Genomic DNA, 9,302 nt, shown 5'->3' with positions numbered 1-9,302 from the left:
TGTGTACAAGTTCACGTGTATGTGGTGTCTGTACAAGTTCACATGTGCATGTGCCCCAGGAATATTCCTGACTCCATTCACCTACCTCCAGCACTGGGGCTACCGTGTTACAGACTTGGGCTACCATGCCTGACTTTCACATAGATGCTGGGGATCTGAACTCAGTGTCTCCAGGCTTCTGCAGTAAACACTTTACTGATGAACCCACCTCCCAGGTATCCTAAGAGGTTGTTGTTTTGTTTTGTTTTGTTTTAAACGGGTTCCTTAGTATTTATTTTCTATACCAAAGATCAAGCGATCTGAAAATATAGATGGTTTCACTTCCTAAAGGTAAATCCTTATTTTATTCCTGAAATGAAGGGAAAAGCATTGTCTTTTACCATTAAGTCTGATGCTAATATTAGTTTGTTTAGAAGTTTTTCTCTCTTCCTCTCTCTCCACCCTCTCTCTCACTTTCAATTCCCTTTACAAAGTGAGCAAGGTCTTTACACCTCAGTTCTTTGTCTGTTGGATGCTTTTATTACAACAGGGTATTGGATTTTGTCCATTTTTCCCCAATAAATATTGAAATGATTACATGGTATTTGTCTTTTATTCTGTTGACATGATGGATAACGTCAATTGATTTCTGGATGTTAAGCCAACATTGAGTTCTGGGATAAATTTCACTTGGTCATGGTGTAGAATCCTTTTTGTGTGTTGCTGGATTGGACTGCTAGTGTTTTGCTAAAGATTCACATTGATAATAATAATATATCTTGGTCTAGTTTTCTTATAATGGTTTTGCCTGGTTTTAATATCAGGGTAGTACTTGCCTCATAGAATAAGCTGGGAGCATAAATAGATTTCTTCTTTGTTTTATTTGTGTATGTGATTGAGGTGCACTTGTTGTATGACAAGCTTTTCCTGGGGAGAAGCAACACACACATCTACTCACCCCAGATAGGGAACCCCAGACAGACCAAAGTACAGACACCACCAAAGTCCAACTTGGTGAACCAATGAGTTTTATTGGGGTTACTTACAGGAATATGGGTGAGGGGTCACTTACAGGAGCAGAAAGGAAGACAGCTGCATCACCAAGGACCACTCCAGCATGGTGACAGCTCACAAAGCTGGGAACCTGGAGCACACGGCACAGCCTGCCGGCAGCTCAGCACTTGGAGAGTTCCCTCCCAGGTGACTCAGTTAGTCTAAACCAATTCCAGGCATCTCAGCTGGTTTCTGTTTCTTTCACGCTGCTGGTCTAGTCTCAGAATCTTGTCTTCAGCTTGGCTTCTCTGAGTCTTCTTTATCACTTGACCTTACTCTCTGTGAGACAGACTCTCAGCTTTTATTGTTTACTCTGGCAAGGAGGGGCATTGAGATTCTGGTCAGTTTCAGGGACTTCCTTCAGGTCTTTTGAGTTGTTTGCCACATCCAGAAGTGGCCATCAGATGTCAGTCACTTCCTACCGTGAGATTCCTGGTTCCTAGGCTCCAGAGACTAGCTCAACAACTCTGTGTCCATGCAGAGGGCTCCAGCTAACAAACATCTGTCTGTAAGAGACTCTGTGGTGAGTACTCACACTTCCCTTTAAAACACTGACTATTAATCACAACACTCAGGAGGCAAACATATCTCTGTGAGTTCGAGGCCAGCCAGAGCTACCTAGTAAGACCTCGCCTTAAAAATAAGTGTATGTAAATTTCTTAGGCTATCAGCATGGTTTCTTATACACCCCAGGGACACCTTCCCAGGGATGGCACTACTCACAATGGGCTGGGCCCTCCCATATCAATCACTAATTGAGAAAATGCATACAGGGCCTGGTGGTAGTGGTGCATACCTTTAACACCCAGAACTCAGAGGCAGACACAAGTGGATCTCTGTGAGTTCAAGGCCACCCTGGTTTACAGAACAAGTTCCAAGACAGCCAGGGGTACACAAAGAAACCCTGTTCAAAAGAAAGAAAGAGAGGGAGGAAGGGTGGGGGGAGGAAGGAAGAAAGAAAAGAAAATGGCCCTACAGAATTTCCTACAAGCAAATCTTATGAAGAAATGTTCTCGAGTGAGAGCCCCTCTTCCCAAATGACACTAGCTTGTATCAAGGTGACAAAAACCTAGCCAACACAATAAATAAATATACAGAGCAGACTTGCCTGAGTTGACTGAACTAGAAAAGTAACATTTCATAACCCAGGAGCCTCAGAGCCTCTAGCCTGTTCGAATCCACAGTGAGCATCCAGCTGGGGAGCTGAGGCATGCATTGCTTCCCAAACCCGGCAGTCTCCACATGCCTTTGGTTTTGGAGAAGCACTCCACAGCACTGGTGTTCCATGGCACTCACTCTGGGACACTCAGTCCCGGAAGTACTTACCCGTCCCTGCAGCTGCATGGGATTTTTTTTTTTTTCTCAGAACTCACCTCTGGCCTGCAGCTGTTTCTGTACATGTTTCTATCCATGAGAAGTTGGCCTGGGCCTCTCTTCGGGTTGAGTGACTTATGCATTCCCCTTCAAAAGCCAACTTTCAGAAGGTATCTCAAACTCAATAATCAGGATGAATTAAGGAAGTCAGCTTGATAAGATAACTTGCCAGGCAGCCAGTGGCGTGGAGGTGGAACTCAACAGTACAGGAGGTGCTTAGTGAGTCCCATGGCTGGGCCTGAGCACCAGTCTCTCTGGGTAGTCATTGCGTTCTGAGCTCTCACAGGACTGTGCTGTCACAGAGGGTGGCAGGGACTGGAAGGTGAGAGCAGACATATACTTTGTCCTTATTTGTGTGGGTCAAAGCTGGGTAGTCAGGCCAGGCTTATGTCCCCATGGCTTGTGACTCTGGCCAGAGGAGGAGCAGATCCTTTCCCCTCACCTCTGACCTCATCCCTGGAGGAGCAAAAACTTCAGAGCCCCACGAAGAACAGACTCAACTCTGTTTCTTCACCTCCAAGTGTCTATAGAGCATCTAACCTGCTACTTGGTCACTGCAAGTTCCTGCCAATTGGGTGGATTTCATCAAGAAAGCTTCTCCAGGGACTCAGCAGCATAGGAGGGGAAGATCAGGGTGTGCACAAGTGTGTGTATGTGCAAGTAGAGGTCAGAAGTTCATGATACCAGGTGTCTTCATCAGCTGCTCTTCTGCCTTATTTTTTGAAACAGGGATCTCTTTCTTTCTTTCTTTTTTTCTTTCTTTCTTTCTTTCTTTCTTTCTTTCTTTTTTAATTATTTTATTATGTGTATGAGTATTTTGCCTACATGCATGTCTGTGCACCACCTCAGTGTCTGGTGCCCGAGGAGGCTAGAAAGAGCATTGCATTGGATCCTCTGGAATTGAAGTTACAGATGGTTGTGAACTGCCTCCTGGGTGCTGGGAATTGAACCCCAGGTCCTCTGGAAGAGCAGCCAGCTCTCTAACCACGGAGCCATCTCTCCAGCCCCAGAGAAAGGCAGGGTCTTCTCTAGAACCTGGAGCTCACCCATTTGGCTAGGCTTGCTGGCCAGTGAGATCTAGGAATCCTTCTGTTTCCAGCCCACCCCCATCCCCAGTGCTGGGGTTATAGACATAATCTACTGGGTCAGGCTTTTATGTGGATGCTGAAGATCCAAATCCAGGTCCTCATGCTTGTGCGGCAGATACCAAGTGAGCCATCTTCGCAGCCCCCTGAGTAGATTGGTTTTTTGGTTTTGTTTTGTTTTTTTTTTTGTTTTGTTTTGTTTTGTTTTGTTTTGTTTTGTTTCTGGTTCCTCACTTTGGATGTGTTCCCAAACACAAACTGAAGTGAAAGCATAAGGAGGGCTGTGTGCCAAAGTGTTCCTGGAAAAAGTTTGCCCTTTCGGGAATATCCTTCCTCTTTGTATCCAATTGAGCTTGACCTCAAATGTGCAAGTTGTAACACTCAGAACAGTTGGGTTGGGGCCTGACTGGGCTCAGGCTAAATGTTGGTGATTTGTGCAATCATCATGGCCTGATGAGGTTCCAGAGCTGTGAGGCCCTCAGCTCTGACTTTGGAAAAACATCTGAAAGTCAAGAGTAGTTAGTTACCCAGGACCAACTTCCTGGCCACGCCCTTCTGTCTGACTGCAGGATGCTCCACTGCTGCTCACTCACTCCTGTATCTCATTAAAAGCCCTTTGTAAGTCTCCAGTCTCTTCCTTGGAATTTCCACTTCTTCTCTCTTCCCAGAACTATAAAACCATGTCAATCAGTTGGTAACCACAGGAACAAGAACAGAGCGCCCTTGAAATACGGTGCCTTCCATGGTGAACTGTAAAGGAAAGGAAATGATTGGGCTCTCTCCCTGTACTGAAGATAAGCCTTCAGCTGATCACAGGAGACGACTTTGCGGTAAAATGCTGGTCTCCATGGCCTCGGCTTGTCAATACCTCATAAATCTCATAAATTGGCTTTGAGTTGCTTCATAACCCTCCGAGCACAGTGGTGTCTTCTGGGAAGGAAGCTCTGCAGACACTCAGTTGTGTTAAACAAATAAACATTAGAAAGCAGGGCAAAGCCGGGCAGTGGTGGCACACGCCTTTAATCCCAGCACTCAGGAGGCAGAGCCAGGCGGATCTCTGTGAGTTCAAGGCCAGCCTGGACTACCAAATGAGTTCCAGGAAAGGTGCAAAGCTACACAGAGAAAAAACAAACAAAAAAAAAAACAAAAAAAAAAGAAAGAAAGAAAGAAAGAAAGAAAGAAAGAAAGAAAGAAAGAAAGGCAAGGTGGACCCCGGGGAAGCCACACAGAGGTGCAGGCTAGAAGCTGCTAGAACCTGGTTCTTAGGGATCAAGTTCTGAGCTCTCACAGGACTGTACTGTCACAGAGGGTAGCAGGGACTAGAAGGTGAGGGCGGACATGTACTTTGTCCTTATTTATGTGGGTCAAAGATGGGGTGTGGCTGAGCGGTGGAGTGCTTGTCTAAGATGCTCAAGGCCCTGGGTTCATCTCCAGCACACACACACACACACACACACACACACACACACACACACACAGGGAGCAAAGCCAAGATCAGGTCAGGAGTCTCCAGAGCAGCTTCTGCATCTTTCCCTCCCAGGACTCTGCTCCCCAACTCTCTCAGAAGGCAAAAGAGATTTCAACCACTGCACGTGCATCCAGTGAGCTTTCTCTCCACATTCTGTCATTTATAGTTTGCACACCAACAAGAGATTTCTTCTTCCATGGACTGAGTTTCAGGCAGTCAAGAAGACACCTGAGAAAGGGCAGGAGGTCCCTAAAGTCTCCCCTAAAGGAGGCAGCAGCCCTCTCCCTTGGCGATGCATTAGAGCCACCTGGGGTCCTCCAGAAAGTCCCCATGTCCAGGCTATACCCCAGTCTGACTGCATCATAATCTCTCAGGATGGAGGCCAGGCTCCAGGGTTTCTTAAAGTTCTCCAGTGATAGAAGCCAGGCTCAGAACCATGGAGTCAAACAATTCTGAATCAGATGGAGCCAACCGAGGGTGGAGCTGCTTTGATTGTAGGTGAATGAATGAATGTCTACTATTTGTGCAGACAAAGGTGTGTGATCGCCCGCAAGGGCAAGTCCCCTGATCTTTCGAGGCCTCATCTGAGAAGCGAATGTCCTGACGGGGCTACTTATGGGTTAAAGCATAAATATTTGTAAGGGCTTGGCTCTACGCCCGGCACATAGAACGTGTCCAGGAACTTGTCATGATTACCAGTGTTTGCACTGACAGCCTCTGTGAAGAGTTCATAACGAAACCACAGCGCCTCAGTTCCAGCGATATGTGCTGCCCACACTGATTTATATCCTTTAAGGTGAGCTGTGAGTCAGTAGAGAGCTCAGCCAGCAAAACTACTTCCTGTCACCGGAGTTGGAGCCCAGGAATCCACATGAATCGCACACACACACACACACACCTGCCGTGTGCGCGCGCGCACACACACACACTAAATTTTTTAAAAATGAGATGCGTCTTATCACTGATGGTCACTGGTATTTGGGGACACATAGAAACATGACACTCACCAGTGCCAGGCATCACAGGCTATTTCTGCTACCCTTGATTGATTTTCCCATAATTCATCAGAAGAGTTGTTTGTGGGTTTTGTTTTGTTTTGTTTTGTTTGTCGAGACACAGTCTTGCTATGTAGCCTAAGTTGGCCACTCTGATCCTCCTGGCTCAGCCTCCCAAATGCTGAGATAACAGGTGTGCATCACTACACATAGCAAAAGGAGTATTATTTTATCTTTCTTCGTGTCACAGATTGGTAAACTGAGGCCCAGAATTCAAGTTCTTGGAGTCACTTGAAGATTGGAATGGGAACTTTGGGCAAGTGACTAAGCTAACTTCTCTGCCCTGTATAGCTCAGGGAAACTAACGACCCCTGAACAGGGCAAAGTGGCCCAGACCATGGCACCAGAGCCACTGTGTTCACATCCTGCCCTGTTTCCACCTAGAGCGGCTCTGAGCTACAGTGCAAGAAATCCTAAGAGGCTTTGTATGGGTTTGCAAGAGTGAGGCCTGTCCGTCTGGCTCAGGCTTCCTGGCTGGTTCCCCATTCTTCTCTCCCCTTACTGTGCCGACTCACAGACCCTCCCTCCTGACCACCACAGGAGAGCGCTGGAACACCTTTTCCAGCTCATTCAGCTTGCCTGGAGCCTGAGTCAACACCACGGATCACTTCTCCCCTAGCAGTTCAGTCATCTCGGGCTTCCAATCTTGTTTCCACTCTGTCTGTCCTGGGTCAGCCTGTCCCAAGGTCTCACTCATCCTGTCGCCAGAGCCATCTTCTGCCACACCAGGCATTCTGCCGAGGGCTTTGTATGAACTGCCTTCCTCTCTCTGCAGCTGTCCGTGGAGCTAAGTGGAACTCATCCCCATTACACCAGTTTATTTAAACAGGGGCTCATTTTGTAGCCTAGACTGGCCTGGGATTGACTGTAGCCCTTAAGCTTGTAGCAACTGTCCTGCCTCAGCCTCCCAAGAGCTGGCATTACAGATGTGAGCCATCACACGGGCTCATTATCCCCACTGTGAACCTGGAATTCAGGTGGCTGAGCCACTGCTTGCTGAGATGAAATATGAACCCAGACTCCTCAGACTAGTATTTCTGCTAAGCCCTTCTTCCAAGAAGGAAATGTTGTTCAGTGAATCCATTCTGCCCGGTGCCTCTAGAGGGCGTGGCGCTGGGAATGAAGTGGTGAGCTGGGCAGGTTAAGACTCGGCCTCAGGGACCTCCTGAACACTCTGTACACTCACTCTTGTACACTGCAATGGGGCACCTCCCATGCTGCAGGCTGTAAGGGAAGCCAACAGGAGGCTGGAACTGGGAGACACCGCAGGGCTTGCCTAGCCAGAGTGGCAGGGGAACTGAGGGAAAGAAACCAGGAAAAAAGGCCAGTTTGGTTCCAAGGGAATCAAGGCTGCTCGGACACTGTGCCCTTGGGAGAGCTACTACATCACCCTCAGGGGACCAGCAGAGCAATGACAAGATGAGATCTGAGTCCTTGAGGGCCCTCCACCAGCAGCAAATTCTGTCACAGTACCTATCAACACGGTGACAGGCCCTGCCACCTCACCCAGCCTTCCCAGCAAAGGAAGAGCTGAGCCGCAGAGTCAAGGGCTGCCCGGCCAAGCACCACGTGTGCCACCCAGCCTCGGCTGGGTCTCAGGAAATGAGGAAATAAGGAGACCTCAGCCAGAGGAGCTGGAAGCCTTCCATCTGAAACCTCCATGAAATTAAAACCTAGCACAGACCAGCACTACCACATGGAGTTGATCTCATCATAAACTTCTCTCGGAGTCCAGCCTTGGTACTCAAGCCATTAACACCCAGGATTCTCTCAGCTGAGCCAAAATCTGCTGCAGTATTATACAGGAGATGACTTTTAACCATATTTCTTTTTTCTTTCTTTTCTTTTTTTCTTTTTTCTATTTCTTTTTTGTTTTGTTTTGTTTTGTTTTTGTTGTTGTTATTTTGCTTTTTTGTTTTTTTGAGCAAGATTTCTCTGTGTAGCTTTGGAGCCTATCCTGGAACTCACTCTGTAGACCAGGTTGGCCTCGAACTCACAGAGATCCATCTGCCTCTGCCTCCTGAGTGCTGAGATTAAAGGCGTGTGCTACCACTGTCTGGCTTGACCATATTTCTACTTGTGATATTAAATATTTTTAAAGGTAGTAAACTGTTTTCTAAAAGGAAATGGTGGCACGCACCTTTAATTCCAGCACTCAGGAAGCAGAGGCAGCCAGATCAGCCATAGTTCTGGGCCAGCCAAGATAACATAGTGAGACCCTGTCCCCCCCAAAAAAAAAACAAAAACAAACTAACAAACAAAACTTTGCTGGGCATGATGATGCACACCTGTACTGTCATCACTTGGTACATAGAGGCAGGAGGATCAAGAGCCGAAGGCCAGGCTCTGCTACATAGCAACTTTGACATCAGCCTGGGCTACATAAAGGTCCTATCTCAAAACTAACAAATAAAAATTGTGGGGCTGGAGAGATACCTCAGTTGGTAAAGTGCTCCCCATGTAAGCGTGATCTCCAGCACCCATGTAAAAAGCTGCGTGTGGTGGTGGCACACACTCATAATCAAACACTAGATCAGAAGCAGGCAGTTCCTGGGTGCCTCCTGGCCAGTTATCCTAGCCCAGTCAGAGAGTCCCAGGTCCCAGGAAGAGAGCCTGTCTCAAGGAAACAAGGTACACAGTTCCTGATGAACAAAACTCAGGATTGACCTCTGACCTTCACACGTACATTCACACATGTGCATGTACATCTACACATAAGATCAATCGATTGATTGATGGATCTCTCTCTCTCTCTCTCTCTCTCTCTCTCTCTCACACACACACACACACACACACACACACACACACACACATATACATACACACAGCACGAATCTTAAAGGTACTTATTAATAAAATCAAACCTGAAGCCAGGTATTGGGGTGAATGCTGAAAGATCAGAGAAGCAGAACAAGCCACAGCTTCCTCACCTCACCAGTTCCTCAGCTGATCCTGTTTCCTCAGACTGGATGCTTCTGTGTCCTCATCCCAATGGCTCTCAGCTGAACTGCTGCTCAAAAGCCTGAATGCTTAACCAGCCAAATGCTTCTAAGTTCTGGTCTTCACGCCTTATATATCTTTCTGTTTTTGCCATCACTCCCTGGGATTAAAGGCTCACTTCTTGGGACTAAAAGCGTGTGTCACCGTGCCTGGCTGTTTCCAATGTGGCCTTGAACTCACAGAGATCCTGACGGATTTCTGTCTCTGGAATGCTAGGATCAAAGGTGTGTGCTACCATGGATTAACCTCTATGTTTAATATTGTGGCTGTTCTGTCTCTTACTCCAGA

Source organism: Onychomys torridus, chromosome 8, assembly GCF_903995425.1.
Source record: "Onychomys torridus chromosome 8, mOncTor1.1, whole genome shotgun sequence".
Lineage (NCBI taxonomy): Eukaryota > Metazoa > Chordata > Mammalia > Rodentia > Cricetidae > Onychomys > Onychomys torridus.
Note: the sequence above shows the minus strand (reverse complement) of the source record.